Source organism: Mesoplodon mirus, assembly GCF_964341445.2.
Source record: "Mesoplodon mirus genome assembly, chromosome: 20".
NCBI lineage: Eukaryota > Metazoa > Chordata > Mammalia > Artiodactyla > Ziphiidae > Mesoplodon > Mesoplodon mirus.
The window spans coordinates 532,308-552,940 of record NC_138996.1 but is presented as its reverse complement, the minus strand read 5'-3'; the positions used below and the strand labels follow the sequence as shown (position 1 = coordinate 552,940).

At 41.4% G+C, this 20,633-nt stretch overlaps 1 pseudogene across 1 annotated transcript in view; it reads right to left on the bottom strand.

Annotated features, from left to right (window-relative positions):
* Positions 1-20,633, bottom strand: part of LOC309795881 (RNA/RNP complex-1-interacting phosphatase-like) — a 74,034-nt pseudogene that overhangs the window by 8,630 nt on the left and 44,771 nt on the right. Inside the window, exons 2-4 of the transcript in view lie at positions 8,083-8,158; positions 6,734-6,866; positions 3,083-3,210 (exon numbers count right to left, since the gene is read on the bottom strand). The product of the transcript in view is annotated as an RNA/RNP complex-1-interacting phosphatase-like (transcript). The remainder of the gene's footprint in view (positions 1-3,082; positions 3,211-6,733; positions 6,867-8,082; positions 8,159-20,633) is intronic.

Below are 20,633 nucleotides of genomic sequence, written 5' to 3'. Positions count from 1 at the left end.
CAATCAGATGCAATTGTATGGAATGGAGAATGTCCATCAGGAACTGATTTGACTATAGTAAAAGGGAGTGGAAAAAAAAACAGGCTATCAGAAGAATAGAATTTGTTTTTGAGTGAAAGAAATGGAATGCCTTCACTTTTCATGCTCAATATTAAAAAGGACAAACAGTTTCTGAAGGGCTCTTGGGGTCCCAAAGCACCTCCATTCCTTCTCTCATTCACTGCTCCTCACATGCCATGGGTCTACGTGCCTGAGCAGGTCTCAGGTGAGTAGCACCGTGCTTATTTCACAATGAAAAAGTAAGGCTTCAGACGTAAGCCTAAGCTGCACAGCAGGCAAACAGAAAAGAGACTAAAATCGAGTCTCACATTTTTCCAACTATGCCACAGTATTTCGTGGACCAGCACTTAATAAGATTATATGAGGAAGTAAATAAAAAACAACAACATGTAGCTGATCTCTGCAAAAGGTATGTCTGTGACTACGTGGTGTATGGCATTCGTCATCTCCTGCCTGGATTACTACCGCCCTACAATTCTAACAATCACTTCTATTTCAACTGATCTTCCACATGGAAGATGTTACCTTTCTAAAATAGAAACTTGGCTGGATTGCTCTGTTCCTTACATATCTTAACTTAGCACAGAATAAAGCCCAAGTTTTTAGCACAACATTGAGAACTCTTTATAAACAAATACCAGTCTGTCTCTCCAACTGAATGATAAGTTCAAACTAAATTACAAGGACCTACATCATCCACCTCCTTCCTTTCCCCTGCCAGCCTCCCTGATCCCATTCTCTACTGCTCTGCCCTCACTCACTTTCCCCTATCCAGCCACACTGGCCTCCGTACTATTCCTCAAACATGCCAAGCACCGTCGTGCCTCAGGGACTTTGCACCTACTATTCCTTCTGCTTCAGAATATACCCTCCCAAACCATCTCCACTCTCCCTGATATCCAATGGCTCTTTTCTCACTTCAAAGCTCTGCTCAATCGACATCATAATAGAGGAGACTTCCCTGATCACCTACCACATTCCCTCACCTCTTCATCTTGTTTTTCTATTCTCCAAAGCATTTACCACCACTTGACATTCCACATATTTACTTATTTACTCATCTCTCTCCCGCACTAGAATGTAAAGTACAGAAGGGCAAGAACTTGGTTCTGTTCCTACTGCCTCGAACAGTGCCTTCAACTTAGAAGGTGTTTTATAAATATTTGGTGTAAAGGAATGTATGAATTCCTTGTCCTTTCACACTACCCTCTAGTCACACAAGAGGCTGCCCCTCCAGAGCACATGTTCAATCCCAGTGCCTTTGGTACCTGTTCTCAATAGCTGAGCTGTCCTTTCCTCATTCCAGCAAAATCCTCTTCCACAAGTTCAGCTCAAATGCTGTCTCCTCAGTCAAGCCTTCCTCAGTTTCTCCTCTATATTCCTGCTGCACTTGATTCTTTTATGATAATTAACCCACTTAGAGTCACTACATGTTTATCTTCCTACATAACTCTAAGTTGCTACTGAACAAAGACTTCTAGTCACCTCTGTATCCCCGTGCCCGAACAACAAACCTATAAGGCTCTCAGTGTTTACTAAAACAATTTATTTTCGGAGTCTCTTCGAATTCTAGGGAGTGGATAGTATCGTCTCCTCCTCATTATCAGTGAGCCTGCCATCTGTGGGAGGGGCTTATAGCAGAGGAAGCCACCAATGGATCATAACTAAGGTCCTGAGACTGCAATGGCAGAGAGCATGGTGAAGTTAGCCCACTGCATGCAGAAGACCCACAGAGGAGTCAGCATATGCAATGGACTACACTTGGTATAACATGTGAACAATCAAGGTTGACAAACGTGCTCTCATGCACTTGTAAGGATCTTCTAGCCCACGCGGATCACACAGAACACACACAAAGGAGCCTGGAGGAAGTGAGGAGGCTGGAAGCTGCACCCTAACATCTTAAGAGGTCACATTTCTGTGACTACAGTTTACACAAATCAGAAAATTTGCCTCCTTTCTAGACACCCTGGATATCACAGGCAAGGCCAAGTCTCTCAAGTTTAAAAGCTAAAGTACAGGGAAGATCTGTGAATACGGCTTAAGATATTTAAGAGCTAGGACCTGCATTAAGCAACCAGCTTATAGAATGAAAATTTATCTTGAAATTCCAGTCTCTCCCTCTCTTTCTCACCTCCTATCCACTATCTTCCCACCTCCATCTCTATTCCTTCTCGCTACTCCCTGTTTTATGTATATGTCTTTATCATTTTTTATATATATGGAATATGTACTGTCTGTTAGGTTTATTTAATAAAGTGAACACTCCTCAGGCTAAATTTAGAAAGGAAAAAACGAACACTTTCTCTTGTGGGTCAGTGGTGATCCAAAGACAAAAGATACCTCAGTCTTAAAACACGGCAAATACCATGTTCCTTCTGACAGTTAGATGGTAGAAAAAGGCAAGGACGCTATTAAGACCTAGTATCAAGAGAGTACATCTTAAAGCAGAAACAAGAAAACACCAGCCTTTTAAGTTCTTCCTGTCTGTCAAGATAAGAATAAGAGGTCGTAGTGTTCTTCCTCACTTGCACCCAAAGTATAAAAGCAGCAAAAATATCTTAAACACATATGATGAGGAAGCCACTCTTCTGGTCCACTCTGCTTTGTTTGGCTTCTAGGGATCTGTCCCACTCCGAACTTTTGCTTTATGTTTTCTCTTTTATATACGCTAAGAACCTGAGAGTCTTAACCTTTTCTTCCACCTCTCAACCAATAAATAGGACAAAAGAACATTTTTATTTTTTTATGTCTTTTCCATTCAAATGTTTAAAAAAGAGATAAGTAAGCTAGTTCAGTTCATATTTCTCACAAAAATCACTTTCCAAACTCAACTAAATTGTTTGTGACTATAAACAGGAAAAACACCATACTGTATTAGCACCATCTGACATTTCCACCTTCATGTTACCAAACACAACAGGCCTAATGTCACAACTATTAAAAATGTTAAAAATCCCAACCCCACTCAAAATGCATACCAAAGTTCAGGTAAAGGGAAAAAAAACAAAACAAAAAGAACTCGCCATTATCTTTATTTTCTTTCAGAAATCCACTAACAGCACATTGAAATTTAATAATAGTGTCATCATCTGGCACCGGATGCCCAATTGTACAAATGTTTAAATAAGGAATAGTTTCTGCTAAGTCCTATAAGGCAAAACCATGAAAATATGTATTATTTCCTTTGTAGGGAAAGAATAAAAAATTAATTAGAGAAGGCGGAATATAAACCAACAGAGGACATTAAACTTAGTATGTCAGTCATTCTGATAAGAGCCATTTTCTCCAAAGCTGCTTTAACCAGTAAGTATCACTTGATTTTCATTAAAACTGCAGAATGGACAGTTACTAGGCATGAAAAACGAAAAGCAAATCTATGTGAATGAATGCACATGTAACTCAGAATGATATAAACAGTTCTACCTACATTTATGTTCTATCTTACATTTCAGGGGCCATACAGAGGCTGTGATCTAAGTAGAATAGTAGAATAGAATCAGAAGAACTTGGATTCGAATTAGGAAATAGAGCAAATTTCAGGCACTGTTGAGAACTGGTATTCTTGGGGTGGGAGAAAGTAGACTATCAATAGAAGACAGAAAAGGATAAGTGAAAATTCTCTAGTTCTGAATTTAAATGGAAAGTAGCAGTATGAACCTATGACATATTTTAGAAATATTAGCAACAAACATACATATTGCCTAGCTCTGACTACTGAAAAAGTCTAGAAATAACTGATGTCATGTCAAAAGGACTCAGGAGTCACTGAAAGCTCCAACTGGTCAAACATAGGGCCTCAGTTAGAATAGTAACTGTAGCGGAGTCCACAGTGACATGAATAAATAAATTTAAAAAATTGGTCACCACTGGAGGATATTTGTCCATCAACTCATTATTTTGAAAACTGTTAAATCAAAGAAGAGAATCATGCCTCTACAACTGGGCAAACAAATAGTTGATGAGGGGAATCTTCTCCTTATAGAAATATACCCAGCTAATAAGTGAAAAAAAGAAAAACAGAATTCACCATTTTATTTATTTATTTATTTATTTTTCAGATACGTGGGCCTCTCACTGTTGTGGCCTCTCCCATTGCGGAGCACAGGCTCCGGACACACAGGCTCAGCAGCCAAGGCTCACGGGCCCAGGCACTCTGCGGCATGTGGGATCTTCCCGGACTGGGGCACGAACCTGTGTCCCTTGCATTGGCAAGAGGACTCTCAGCCACTGTCCCACCAGGGAAGCCCCCACCATTTTTGGAAGCCTCAACTGAATTAATGGATGTAGGTATGAATCATCAGTGACTGCTAATATCACAGAAATAGAAAACTATAAGTCTCCATGGAACAACACATCATCACCTATGAAACTGTCTTGCCAAAACAAAACATGCAAGCTTCATTCTGATCAACTACCAATTTACAGGAAATAAAAGGATTGAAGAATATGTTAGCAACACATGGAATGTAACCATCAAAATCTACATGGGACAAATTACCTGCTTTCTTTAAAAATAAAATTCAAGGAGGAAAAAAAAGTGAGAAAGACATGGAGGGAGAACCTATAGATTAAATAAGACTTCAGAGACCTAACAATCAACGGCAAAGTGTGCACCTTATTTGGATCTAATTCAAAATTCTTAAAAACAATTTTTTTATGACATTTAGGAGACAACTGCAAATTTGAGCACTCACTGGGTATTTACTATTAAAAAATGATATTAAGGAATAAAAGTCCTATATTTTAAATATACATACCAAATATGTATAGGTGGGGCTTCCCTGGTGGCACAGTGGTTGAGAATCTGCCTGCCAATGCAGAGGACACGGGTTCGACCCCTGGTCTGGGAAGATCCCACATGCCGCGGAGCAACTAGGTCCGTGAGCTACAACTACTGAGCCTGCGCATCCGGAGCCTGTGCTCCACAGCAAGATAGGCCGCGATAGTGAGAGGCCAACGCACCGTGATGAAGAGGGGTCCCCGCTTGCCACAACTACAGAAAGCCCTCGCACAGAAACCAAGACCCAACACAGCCCAAAGATAAATAAATAAGTAAATAAATAAATAAATAATTTTTTTAATGTATAGGTATAATTACATGTTGTCTTGGAGCTGCTTCAAGATAACATGGAATGGGGTGAAACAGGTGGGGGTATAGATAAAACATGACAGCCATCAGTTGGTAAATATTAAAGCTGGATGAGTTCATGGGTATACAGGGAAAAGTTACAGTATTTTGTATACTTTTGTATATGTTTAAAATTTCTGATAATTGTTTAAAAACAAGACGACACTGTAGACAACCCTTTGGCAGTTTCTCAAATGTTAAATGGAGAGGTACCATACGATCCAACAACGCTGCTACTACCTACACGGCACAGCTGAAAGGACTGAAAGCAGGGATTGGAACAAATATTTGAACACCAATGATCATAGCAGCATGATCCACAATAGCTACAAGGTGGAAACAACCCAAGTGTCAATCAACCGATGAATAACAAAATACGGTATATACACACAGTGGGATTTATTAAGGCAAAAAAGGAATGGCACTGTGTTACATGCTATAACATGGATGAACCTTGAAAACACTAGGCTTAGTGAAATAAGCCAGACATAGAAGGATCAATATTGTAGATTCCACTTACACGAGGTACCTAGAAGAGGCAAATTCATAGACACAGGAAATAGAATAGAGGTTACTAAGGGCTGGTGGGAGGGAAAACGGGGTTGTAACTGTTGGACGGTTACAGAGTTTTTGAGGATGATGAACAAGTTTGGGTTATAGACAGTGGTGATAGTTACACAACACTGTGACTGTATTTAATGCCACTGAACTGCATATTTATAAATGGTTAAAATAAATATGATTTATGTATATTTTACCACAGTAAAAAAATAGAGGAATAACTGAGTTGAAATTTCAGTTCTTCCTTGTCCGAGACTCAGTTTCATCGTCTGTAAAATTAGTAACTGTAGTTGTCTATCCTCTGAGCTTAGTGCAGAGTAAGCACTCAGAAGGAGATCTCAGTACTACTTCCACTTCAACAGCAAAGGACTGTTGTAAGGATTAACTAAGTCAATGGATATGAAAGAACTTTCTAAATGGCTATACAAATATTAACAAACTTTAGGTGTTACTGTCTCCCAAGGCCATGGAACAGGTCAGAAGAAGGATAATTCTTTTGCACTGGTATGTCCTACATGGGCCAAGAGAATATATGGGTTTCTGTACTCTCTCAGAAGGTATTAGGAAAAGAAAGCATAAAACTTAGAGAACAATTGTCTTTTACCCTGATGCTTAAACATGCTCCGGCAACTGCTGCAAATAATTGCTAAAGACATAATGGACATACCTTTCTTTCCTTTTAGGCTACTAACATTCTTGCTAAAAGTTTACTTCGTTTTCAAAACATAGAACATGGAAGCTTATAGAATTTCTTCAGCATATCTACAGCCTACTGCCAAATACTATAGTTCAATTCATATCTTTCATCTCATTTTGAAACAGCAATTACAAATGTGTATTTAAGGAAACCACTAGCTTCCCTTTCTGAACCCATGAAAAGAAGGCCAGGATTCACCTTAGCATAAGATGATAACTACTGAATTTCTATGAATTATGACCGTATCAGAAAGAAGGTCGTTTTCAACTACGGGTTCCATTTACCTCGGGCTTAGAAGAGCGGCGCGTGTACGTTAGGTCAATTATCAGCCCGAGTTCTTCATTCTGTTCTTGGATTTTCTTAAAAAAGATGCAAGGGGGAAAAACATTCTTCTGGAGCAAGATTCTTTTCAAAACTCTGTCAGAAAGAACACAATAAGAAGGAACATGTGTCTAAAATCCTTTACTATATTATCCATTTATTCAAACCCTGTGATGCTAACATATGAGACTCAAAGTAATGTTTCCTCCTCTGGAATTTACAAGCGATATTACAATCCTTTCTTCCAGAGAGATTAGACGGAAGAAAATAAGTTCGCTTCTATATATTTATTTCTATGTGTGTTTATTTCATGTTGGTGTCCTAACTGGGCTGTAAATTCCCAGAAGGCAGGGACCACATCAATTTTGCCTACCACTGGATTGCCAGCTCCAAGCACAGTGCCTGTAAGTAGACACATAAATAAATACTTCTTCAATATCTACCTATATGAAGGATGGCTTGCACTGCTAAATATTCTTTTATGTATTTGGCTTATTTATGTACTCTGTTCCATTGATCTGTTTGGTTATTCAAGTGCCAGCAACACACTTTTCTTTTTAAATTAGTAGACTAGTTTTAGAGCAGTTTGACATTCACAGCAAAACTGAGCAAAAAGTACACAGTTCCCACTTATACCCTCTCTCCTTCACCCACACAGCCTTCCCCATTATCAACAAGCCATACCAGTGTGCTTCATTGGTGAGAATTCATGAACCAACACTGACACATCATTATCAATCAAAGTCCATACTTTATTGCATTCATGGTACAAGTAACTAACTATATCTTTATTCCTAGTATAGTCATACCCAAACATTTACATACTGAGATACATATTGCTGTCTTAATCATTACTTTATTCTTTATTTATAGTTAGGGCATTCCGTTGGGATTTTTTTAAATTAAGTACAATAGTAGGTTGTATTTATCTATAAATTCCATTTCTGGATAGTAAAGGAGGTATTAAAAAGTATTTGCTATAAAAAAGCAAAATGGAGTATGACGGTGTTGAGAGCCAGGGCTCTATATGGTGAATTCAGATTTCTGGAAGAATACGGTAATAACTTTTGCTTACCTTTTTTTTTTTTTTTTTTTTTTTTTTTTTTCTTTTTGCTGTATGCGGGCCTCTCACTGTTGTGGCCTCTCCCGTTGCGAAGCACAGGCTCCGGACGCGCAGGCCCAGCGGCCATGGCTCACGGGCCCAGCCGCTCCGCGGCATATGGGATCCTCCCAGACCGGGGCACGAACCCGTATCCCCTGCATTGGCAGGCGGACTCTCAACCACTGCGCCACCAGGGAGGCCCTTGCTTACCTTTTTTAAAGGAACTTTGAAAGCAATGAAACGAGTCCCAGGCGTCTGCTGTCCAACTGGGAGATAGTCCTTCCAACTATTAATATATTTTTGTTAGGCAAATTTTATGTTAGGCTGTTTCCCTGCATAGGATGAGTGTGCCCTGAAAATGGAAAGCATATCCCTCTATAGTAGGTCCCTCTTCTTTCTGCTTTGCATTTTGCTGCTCCACTTATTCAACCCCACCTTGTAATAAGCTATACTTCCCTTGTTCCTGTTTTCCCATCTTGAAAACAGATAAAAGGCAACAAAACAATGCAAAGGTCTCCACAAATAAGGGATATCTAAACCCAGAGATGGCCAGACCTTCTGTATCCCTGATATAACCTAGCCCGGTGTTGACTACAATGGTATCACTAATACATGCATGTTGACTGAAAGTGTTTGAACTCAATTCTTCCACTTCACAGTTTTGTTTTAGTCCTCATACAAAACCTGATAATAAAATTCTTAATGCTAGGAATCACAGTGAACAATAATATCTGAACTGATTGCTGTAAGATGAGTGAGAACTAAGGTTAATTCAGTGTATCTGAAGCAAAGAAAGTGGGGGCAATAGTGGCACAAGATGGGGCTAGAGAAGCAGAGAGGATTCTAGACCAAGAAGAGTCTTAAAGGCCAACAGTGTGTTTTCTGTTCTCAAAACAATGGTTTTGAGCGCTGACTATGAGCAATGTTCCAACTTGCTTTTAAGGTTTCTTGTGTGAAGAATGGATTGGAAGGGAACAAGAAATATGGACACGAGTTAGGACCTAATTGCAACAGACAGGCAAGTTCAGTATTAGCATGTTGAGGAAGAGTTGACAGATTCAAAAGAAACTCAGGAGATAAACTGAAGCGGGCTTAATGGGCTATGAGATGGAGGAAAGGAAGATCTTAGGGAATTAAAGGGTTTACTGCAAACATGAGCCAAGTCCAAAATCAATCATTTGAACATACAGAGGTAGATCTCTCAAATGACACCGGTTAGCAAGCAACAGTATGGCCTTTATAATTCCTAGAGACACCACAAATCAACTGTTTCGATGGAAAATCCGGCAGTACCCGTGCGTTTTTTCACTCAACTTAGTTGCAGTTCCACTTACTCACATTTTCTCTGCCAAAACAACACAGCTTGAGGAATAGAAGGGGACTCCATTTTGGTAATTAAGGAGTGTCCACAACACTCACAGTCCCATCTTAAAAAGCAGTCCCTCTGCATTTTACCCGAGGAGAAATGGCCAGAGCCTCCCTTTAAAAACGGTGGGGGCAAATCAGAACATCTCACACTGTCCCTTTCAACCACTGTGAACTCAGCCGCGAGACGACCAATACCCCCTATAGCACAGCGCGGACGGGGCAGCGGCCGGGGGCAACAGTGACAGGAGACAGCACGAGACATGAAGCCCAGGCCCAGGGGCTCTGAGCTCCACCCGCAACGCCCAGGGACCGAGGCGTATTACCTTTCCGGGATGTGCTTTCCGCCCTTCCTCCTGGCCGACCAACGTCCGGAAAAGCCGCGACGATGACCCCAGTGCACACGGGCATGATGCCACTGGCTCGTGTCACCCCCAACATGCCAACCACCCAACGCCAAGAGTGCCAAAGTCGCCAACCCGGCGGCCCTGGTGTCAGCACACGGCCCAGAGCCACAAACGCCCAGGCACAAGCCCACGCGGCTCGCGCGCCTCTTTCTACTGCGCATGCGCCACGGCCCGTCCAGATGACGTCATCACGCCGGCGGACTGAGACGCTTCATTAGGGAAGAGGACTCTGACGGCTGCAATTCCCTCCTTAGCCGGAGGCTGGTAGCAGACGTTCATTAGTTCGCGTGTGTACCCTTCAGAATTCCACTCGTATGGGACATGGAAAGTTGTCCCACTCTCCCAGTTTCTTGTGTGGTTCTTTCAGATATTTCCCAAATGCTTACATTCACACTTGTTCTATCTTGTACGTATTTCTACGTAATGGATATCCTGTATTTTATAGAAGTGCAGTATAGTATATACAGTCTACAATGTGTCTTGGATACTGATCTTCCCAATTTTTGCGTACATCCCTTCTATTCTCTTTAATAGCTGCGTCACATTACATAATTTACATGGCCAGTCCCATATTCATGGACTTTTACTTGTTTTCAGTTTGGGGATATTTTGTTTGCTTTTTGTTTTTGACCTCTGTTACAGATAGGCTGCAATGTGAACCTCTTTATACATGTGTAGAGCTATATATAAATTTCTAGACGTAGAATTTCTGGAATGAAAGAGATGCAAACTTAAAATATTGAAAGATTTTCAATCAATCTAATCTGCCTCATCGACCTTCAAAAATATTCTATCAACTTATACTCCACTCATAGTGAAACATTTATTGGGTTTCTATTATGTGCCTGGTATCATGCTGGAGGTTGGTTGACAGTATGTATTTACATTGTAGACAATACCACAAAAAGCCTGAGAGAGATAAGAGTGGAGCTCAAGTATAACATGTCCTCACAGTAGCAGGCATAGGGATCTGTACCTGTTAGAAAGACTGTGAATCCTGCCACAAGTGGAACAGCAAAGAACAGCATGTCCTACAGTACGTCTGAAGGTATAATGGCATACTAAATTCCATTGTTATTTATAATAACAAGTGTTGTTTGTTAGTTTTACTTTTTAGTTTCTCATTTCTGAAAGTATCTTACATACACTGTTAGTAATCTTCACAACCATTTGAGGTGGGTAAACTGAGTCAGGAAGCTCAGAATTATTGAATGAATGAATGAATGAATGAATGAGTAAAAAGATCACTACCTTTAACGTATGTGGGACAGTCATAGTCTAACCAAGTTTCAATCCACAAGCATTTATTGACAATTCTGAAAACTTCCACATAATTACAAATGGGACAATACTAGTAAATTACTATTTAAATAAAGAAAAGATACAAGTGAGCACAACGTACACAACGTACAAACTTACAATTAGGCACAGTCGATTTGGTGCTAAGTCATAAAATATTCTTTTGCAGTTTATGAAAATTATCCAATAGGCTTGTAATGGCCAAAAAGTACAACTGATAGAAATATCTATAGACATGACAATGTACAAATTGTGACATAAATCTATCAGAAACTAGAAAATCTATGTTGGCCTTATAGTTCCAGCTTGCTAAAAGACACAGGCTTTGGGTGGGTACACAAAACAGTCCAGACCTGGCCAGAACAGGGTTTCCAGAAAGTATGGGAAGTAGCAAAGAGTAGGCCTCTCGATGGGAGTGGGTGCAACATGAGATGAAACAATGCCTTAATGGGTATGTAGTATGCTCGCGTGGAAAATATAGGAGCAAGGGATATTTGGAGAATCACACAGCTAAGTACTTGACACTAACAAAATCGACCAGTATCCCATAGGGCCTCAGGTACCATGCAAGGATTTGAGGGATTCCAGTATTTAATTAAATCACAATGTGACAATGGGAAGAATTAAGGAGAGCCTCAGGGGTAGACGAACTGGGGATGTTACGCCAAGACATGTCTCAGTTAACCTGGTGGTTTCAAAATGCAGGAAGTGGGTATAGGGGACAAGACAGTACCCTAACTCTAAGAATAAAGGTTCGGGTCAGGGTAGGGCCTGATGTTCCTAAGTGTTGAAAGAGAGGTCTTTAGTTTCTTTCCCCTACATGTAAGATTCTTTTAGAGGTTAGGATGAAGCTGAGCCTGCAAGCTGAAGTTAAATGGCTGGAACTAGGGAGAGAAAATAAGTTACATAGGCTAGGAACCAGGAAAAGCCTAACTAAGGGTTTGCCTCAATAGAACTGAATGTTGGAACTGAATATTTTAATATGTAAATATTTTACTGATACCAAAATATCTTACCACACTTCCCCCAATCTCACACCACCCACCCTAACCTGCAGTAGCTATGGGTCCCTTACTTTCCTTGGATTCCATATAGAGAAAAGAGACTGATCTGGCTTGCAGGTATTTAGTAAGTTGTTAGCCTCACATCACATACTAGTATCATGTAAGTAGGCCATCTGAAGTAGGAAGCTTAGGGGAAAAGCCCTGAGAAAAACTTAAAAGCTTCAGCCACATCTCTATACTACAACACCTTTCACCATTTCTTCTCTGATAAGCATCATCCCCATCAGTGAAACAACTCATATCTCCTAACAGGAAAAACAGGCCTAAAAATTACACGTGTGTCTTTCGAGGTCCCCTCTACGGGATATCTTCCTGGTACTAGAAAAGTCCCCAGAAAGATCAATCTTTGCACCCCTCCCTGAAAGCTTACCACCAAGGAAAATGACTAGGTCCATAGATTTCCTCCCTCAAACCAGCTAACCTCACATATAAATCAACAGCAATCAGCCCTTACTCACATTATCACCGTCACAAGAGCAGTTAGGGAGAACAGCACTAACCACGGGAACTAAAACAGAGGCAATCCAGGCCAAACTGGGCTGATGGCAGATATCTGCTCCTTACGCTTGGGTGCATAATGCGACTCACCAGTGTCTTTTTCACAGACCCTTTTTACACTTTCTCCACAAAATACAACAGGTCAAGTTCGTTCATGATGCTTCAAGAGAAAAAATCATCACGAGAAAAACATGCAATATGTCTTACAATGTTGGAGTGCCTAAAAATATGGCAAGGAAATAACCATTTGAAAAAATTTAAAAAATTTTAATTAACCATTTAAACCATTTAAATAACCATTTAAAAAAATCTGTATTCTACAAACATACCAGTGAATTCTATTAAGAAGGTAATATGACATAAAACAAAATGAGAAATACATGTAAGACTGTTCTCTTTAGTGTTCAGAATTCATGGCAGTCGCTGCACTATCGAGCTACTTATATCTATGACTGCCTGTTCTGGTCATACAAAATGAGGCCAAAGTGTGTCTACTTGTTTCCCACAGAAACCAACAAATCTACATGAATCTCTTTTCTCCTGGGCCCTTTCACCTTATCTGCTCCCAGTTCTCCAGCAATGTCCTCTTCCTTCTCTAATTATTCTCCTCTTCATTTAGCTTGGCCTTGCCCCCAAGCATACAAGACAGAGAATCCTAGAGGTCCAAGAGTCTAGAGTGGCTGTTTGAAAGGGGGAGGAGATTACAGTAACTGCCACACTCTATATACTTCTGTGCAAAGAAAAAGCCACAGTATTGAGAATGTCTCTCACATATAAAAGAGCTGGATGGCAGGATACCAGTGTGGCCCAAGGAAACATAGGTAGCAAATTAAGGGCAAAAGAATTGCAACCAAAGGCTGGAAGAGGAAAGGTCTGCAACCAGCTCTGTCTCCTAGCTCTCTGCTATTTGCTTCCCATGGGCAGAGTCTATCCTGTGAAGCATCAGGCACTGAAAAGAAGGCTCCTGCTGCTGGAAGTTGACAGCAAGTAACATCCATGAGGGTAAGAATGCAAGATCAAGGCTTGTCATAGAAACAATGCCCAAAATGGGAAAAAAAAAAAAGAAAGAAAGCAGAAGAGAAATGTAAGTCCAACCTGGCCAAGCCTAGCTCAGCCCAAGGAAGGCAGGAGTCAAGGAGAAGAATCTAAAAGAGAAGAGCCTTGGACCACAACATTCCCCACAAGGTACACTCAGCAAACTTCACGCTACTCTTTAACCAAGTTACAAAAAGAGCTTCTGAATCCCTACTTTTGCTCCTTAAAAGCTGCTATAAGTTCACGAATTAGACAGATATGATTTCAGAACAACTGTAATAGTTTAAACTAGATGGCTCTTTCCTTCCTAAGGATATTAATTAAATAACATATATATAGCTCTAAGTATATGATACATAAAATATAATACTCTGTGGAATATAAGTAACTGTTTGTTAATTATATTAATGAACGTCTGTAAGAAACGTTGCCATGTTTTCCCTAATGTAAGAGCCTGGGGGAGGTAAATCTGTCTTCTAGGATTTCCTCCCCAGAGCTAAGAAATTTAGGTGGTGTTTTAGCTCTCCTACACCCTCTCCACCCATCCCCACCTTCCTCTTGGGGATCGGACCTCCCCATTGGCTATCTCATATCTTTCAACTGCCTGCTTTCTCACATCATTCTCCTACCAAACCTACTACCACTTGGTAGAGTCTTGGGGTTTCCGTGGAGTTGTCATAAATAAAGTCGGATCATCACAATGGACCAGTGACCAGTGACCAGTGACCAGTATCCAGTGATATTTGTACTCTTCAGCTGCAGCCACTCAGACATCTTCTGGTGTTGTCTCCTCATCCCTTCTATCTGCAGGTGATGTTTCCTCTTCTTCTCTGACCATGTCAGGTAAGAAAATAAACTTCTTAAAGTTTTTTGTCAGATTAATTTTGCCCCTAAATTTAGTAGTAGATTCAAACTAGCATGGAATAATGAGGGAAAGTATTGAACTACACGTCTGGAGACCTAATTTCACTTTTGACTGTGGCATTTACTATCTGTGTGACTTTGGAGAAATCATTGACGGTCTCACAATGCCTGATTTTTTCCTTCTCTGTTATGTTAGGATACTACATTGGTTGATCACTCTGATCCCTTTCTTTTCTAATACTGAGCCTTAAAGGGTACCCATGTAGAAAATGATATCAGAGACTTCTCAAGAGTGTTTCAACAGAAACATAGAAAGGACAGGTGACATAGAAAACTAGCAATATATAGCAAGATGTTCCATCTCCCTCCACTAATATTTCGACTAGTTGAAAGGAGAAAATAGGGAGAGAGGATGGAGAGTACTGGGCTCTAGGAAGGCCCAGAGTCTAACGTAAGGATGTTTAGGATTGTTTTCATCAGCCAAGACTGACAGGAACCAAGTGATAGGAAAAAATATAAGAATGAAGAGGGAAAGCATAGAGGAGCTCTCAAGTAAAACGTAGTTTGCAATGGAATGTTGATGGGAACCAAAGATTTTAAATTAAAGCAGAAACAGCATAGAGTGAATTCTGCTCAGAGCAGTGCCAAACAAAGTGGATTGTAGCAAATCCTTATTTTAACAGACTAAGGAGGAGGGTAAGCCCAGAACAGGGTAGCACCAGGAAAGGCAGACTATCAGAAAAGTCATACTCAGTGTTTTTTGCTTTTATTGCCTCTCTGAATACAGTTGGCACTTGATACTTTTGAATATCAACATTTTAGAAATATGTTTTAGTAATGATGCTTTCTATATACAAGAAACCAAAGTGGTTATGTAGGGGTCTGCTTTTCAATGTTTTATTCTTCCTAATTTTTAAACTATGCAGACATATTACCAATTACAAATTTTAAATGATATCTTCTAAGTTGAATCAGAAGGACTATTTCCTTTGTGTGATATGTAGGTTCTACGGCAAGGTTGCTTTTCATCTTTACAGTTCTTTCCCTCCTAACACAGAGAGCACATTGATCAACAGCCACCGTTCGTTTTTAGATCTTAGCTACCTAAGAAGGAAAAGAAAAAGTCAAGCCCCACATCTCTAGTTCCACATTGAGGGAATTCCCTGCCGGTCCAGTGGTTAGGACTGAGCGATTTCACTGCCAGGGCCACGCGGCATGGGAAAAAAATCTGCATTTATCTAAAACAATATTGTGGAGTCCTTTGGATTTTCTTACATTTGAAAATCTTTTTTAATTGGATTCAAGTGATGATGGTTTTTCTAGGTTTTGGGATGTCATCTTCTTGGATGTTGAAGATGATTATAATCTAAGTTCTAGGAAAAATACAAAAACCTTCTTGATACTTTTTAAGCTTCCTTTCTGCTTATGATATATTTCTATTCTTTGAAATATATATTTCTACCAGGCTTAATACCTGTGACTTGCTGGGTAAAAATATGAATGAGCACAATAATGAAATTCTTTTACACTTATTATTTGGCTGTCTGCTTTGTACCAGTTTCAATTGAAATACTTGTCTATATATAATTTGCCTACCTATACATTCATATTGATTGAATTTTGTTGCTTGTTATGCATTTTTACTAATATATCTTTAATTCTTTGAAAGGTCTTGATCAATCCAAACGTCCCGACGTGATGAAAGCCAAATACACCAGAGCCATTCATCTTGAGATGAATCAGGTACAGGAAAAGCCAAGTGTCCTAAAGGTTCCCTCTGATCAACCCAGGAAGAATAAACATAAAGCCTCTGAGCCTACCAGTGGTGCTCACAAGGCCAAAATCCAGCCAAAGAATCCAGAGTGCCTGTTAGGGGGAGAAGTGGTTCCATGCAATGCTGCAGTCAGTGACAGGGCTCCTGTGAACACGGCCAAGCATTCGAAAGGCAAACCTCAGAAAACTGCATCCAGAAAGATCAGCAAAACTAAGAGCCATGGGCAGGAAAAGACAACAAGGGCCAGGGGAAGAAAGAAGGTTGAAGAGAATAAGCAGTCAGGGAACAAAGTCAAGGCAGAAGAGAAGCCAACAATTCCCCAGATGAAGCGGAAGGAACACCAAACTGAGCTTATCCAAGAGAGCTTTAAAAAGCCTCGAACCTCCCTAGGCATGTGCATGCTGGAGTCTGGGAAGGTTTTTCATGCACTGGGGGAGAAGAATGACAAGAAAACTGGGCTCTCTTCCTGTCGGGTCTTGGGAAATTCAAGCAACCCTAAAGACCCCCAGTCACCCCCACCTAGCCAGCCATGGCAGCGTACCCCACGTGAGGGTAAGAGCCCTGAGAAACCTCAAGTCAAAACCCAGAAACCAGACAGCAGTGCTGAAACAGAGTTTCCATCTCCATCCCAGGATCACTTGCCTCCTCGTGGGAAGGTCAAGTTGATACCTCTGCCTTTTTCTGCCTGGGACAAGCCTCAAGCTCGACCTGCTCCTCGGAGGCCACAGTCTCTGGTCTCACATCTGCCTACTGTGGCAGACCGTGCCCAGACTGCCTCTACTAACTCAGCTCAACCTGCTGCAGCCACTTCATCCCAGCCAGCTCCTGCCTCTCTGCCAGGTCCTGCCAAACCAGCTCAGCCAACTGTGACCAACCCAACCCATCCGGGTTGGACCGACCATACCCAGCCTAGTGTCCCTCAGTCTGTTGCTCCTAGGCCTGCATCCTACAAAACTTCATCTGGCGCTTCTCTCCAGCGGGAGCCGGTTCCCCCTGCTGTGACTAAGCGCCACTCCCCACCCAAGCTCCAAACCCCATTTCTACTCCAAGACTTCAGCAAGCAACGAAGACCATGGAGGGAACCCAACGTTTCTGAGCCAGTCATGTCAAAGCCCATCGAACAAGAGCACAGACCAGAGCGGGAGGCCATGAAGAGGCGGGCTCAACAAGAACGTGTGAATGCTGCCAAATACACCTCTTTGGGGAAACTGCAGTTTTTCACTGAGAGGCAAAAAGAAATGGAAATTGCTTACTACTACGGATATTTATAGTAAGAGCAGCTAGGAATGTTGGTGCCGCCTGGGGTACCAGCTGTTCTTCCTTATATAAATAAGATAGGTATAAATTCCTCTATTTATTTTGACATATTTTAAAACAATAAAACTGAATAAGTAAATGTAATAGAATTAATAGATGAGTAATAAACCTTTTGAATTGTGAGATGCTGATAACTCTGGCGTGCTTCAATTTTTTTGGTTTTGTTTTGTTTTTGACGGGGTTGGAATCAATGTCTGCATGAGAAAGGAAGGACTGAAAGTCGGATGGGAGAAGGAAGGAGAGGGGAGGAAAGGGGTAAAAACTGAGGAAAGAGGAAGGAACGTAGCCCAGGGCCAGGAAGGTCGAAAGAGATTTATGGATTTAAGAAAGGAAGCAGGAGTGAGGGTGAAAGGGTAGAAGTGAAAAGCAGGGTCAGAGGTCAGGGTTGAAAGAACAAAATGTGAGTAGAGCTGAAGATGATGGAAGGTGAGTCTAGGTTTACTAGAAGAAATAGAAAAAGTCTCTTGGGGAGGTTGGCCTTAAGTCTCACAACCACCACGGAGGTATTTAAGAAAACAAGAGGTTCAGGACACATGTCTGAAAGGTTTGAGTTGCCTTATGCAGGTGTGATTATAGTGGGGGTATAGGGAAATCTCCCAGAGAGGTGGCTAGGGCTCAGAGTTATCCTAGGGGCAGCTGACGTTAGGGGCAGGGCCAAGGGAAGTGCTGCATCAGGAGGGAAACGAATACGGCCTGGAATGCAAATCACAATATACTCAACACCTAAGCACCAGGGCAGCTAATGCACTATTCAGTTAAGCCTGGCAACGACAGGCAAGGCCAGTATTCCTGTGCCACTTCACTTAGGAGAGGTGCAGCAAAGGGCTGAGGTCACATCGCATGTGGAGGTACAAGGCCTCAATTTGAGGCCCAAATGCCTCTGAAGTCCTTAGTATTTGCAAGTGCCTGCAGGCGTCCAACCTGGCTTTCAGAGCACAGCATGTTGAGGTTACTGGTGGACGAGATCAAACTTCTGGACAGGCCTAAGTATTAACTTGAGGGGCTTCCTCCATTGACCAGGGGGTGTGCCACCTTCTGTAAACATCACCATCAAGTGAAACGCACGAGAAGAATCCTACAGACGTGTCCACTGTCATGGGTGAGAGCTGTGGGACACGGGCACTGGGCAACGGCTCCAACAGCCACAGGACGCAGGCGCCCAGTGGTTCAGGGGCTCCCTGGGAGGCCTCGTGGGGCTGCTCGGGGGAGTGAGGTTGGCAGACAGTCTCAGGGGTGGGCGTCAAAAGGAATGACGTGGGGAGAAGGGAGAGATGGAGGCAGTGAATAGTGGATAGTGGATAGTGAAAGTGGGAAAACTGGCAATTTTCATTTTCAAAATTATTTTTTGAGGTGTCATTCACATGCCATAAAATTCACCTTCTGAGACTGCAAATTCAGTGTCATTTTGTACATTCTCAAGCCTATGCAACCATCACCGTCATCTAACCCATCATGTATTCATCACTCCAAAAAGAAGCCCCTGTAACCATCAACTGGCCCTCTTCATCGCCACCTCCTTCAGTCCCTGCAACCATTCATTTCCCTTCTGTCACTATGGTTTGGCCTTTTCTGGACATTTCATGAAATAATACAAATGTGCCCACTGTGTGGGGCTTCTGTCACTTAACATAATGTTTATAGGTTCGTCCATGTTGTAGCATGTGTCAACACTTCATTCATTTTTACGACTGTATAATATTTCACATACACACCACATTTAAAATTTCCATTCTCCCATTGATCGGCATTTCGGTTTTTTACACTAATAATCCCCATTTATTGACAGTTGATTCTGTGCCAGGCAGCACCAGGTTAAGTTACTGACCTTATTTCACAGATAAAGAGGCCTGGAGAGTGTGAAGAGTTTGCCCAAGATTAAGAGCTAGTAACTGGGGGAACTGGGGTTTGAACTCACGACGACCTTCAGAGGTATGAAATTCACATGACAGAACATTAGAAAAGGTACACAGGGGTATTCAATGAAAAGTCACCCTTTTCCCCATGTTCCTCAGCCACACATTTCCCTCCTCAGAGGCATCTGCTTTTGCCATGTTGTGGATCCTTCCAGAGAACTATTTATACCTCAACATGGATGTATCACAATTTATTGACTCATCTGTCCCACGGATTTGATATGTCACTTTCATGGTATAATAGATTCTTATACGTACTTATATTACTCTTTTCAGAGCTGTCCTGACTCCTTTTTGCCTATCCTTTATGCCTTCCATTTCTCTAAAATTCTTTTTATGTTCTATTTGATTTAAAAAACATTTTTCCTTGTCTTGTTTGTTTCTCTTAAGGCACTATCCATTATGTTCATTCACCTGTATTATTTTATTTTATTTATTTCTTTTTGGCAGTGTCGGGTATTAGTTGCAGCACGTGGGCTCTTCGTTGCAGTGCGTGGGCTCTTCCCTGTGACTCGTGGGCAATCTAATTTTGGCATTTGGGTTCCACAGCACGTGGGCTAAGTAGTTGTGGTGTCGGGCTTAGTTGCCCTGCGGCATGTGGGATCTCAGTTCCTCAACCATGGATCGAACCTGCATCTCCTGCATTGGAAGGCACATTCTTAACCACTGGACAACCAGGGATGTCCCCACTCTTGTATTATTTTAAATTTAGTCGGCTTTTCTAACTTTTTTTCTTTTATTTTGAATTCTGTCCTGAGTTCTAGCATCTTACCTCATTCTGGTTTATGCTGTTCGTTCATGTTTTTTTTTATTATTGTAAAATATACAGAAAACAAAATTTAGTATTTCAACCATTTTTAAGTATACAGTTCAGTAACATTAAAGACATTCACAATGCTGTGCAGCCATCAGCACTATCCAAATTCAAAATAACTATGTCAAGAGCTTCCCTGCTGCTGCAGTGGTTGAGAGTCCACCTGCCGAGGCAAGGGAAACAGGTGCGTTTCCTGGTCCAGGAGGATCCCACATGCCGTAGAGCAGCTAGGCCCGTAAGCCATGGCCACTGAGCCTGCGCGTCCGGAGCCTGTGCTCTGCAACGGCAGAGGCCACAACAGTGAGAGGCCCGTGTAGCGCAAAAAAAAAATAATAATAATAATTATGTCAAAATATTGAGCAGGACTTCAGAAAGATGGAGGCAGGAGCATAGTTTCTGAATCTCTCCAAA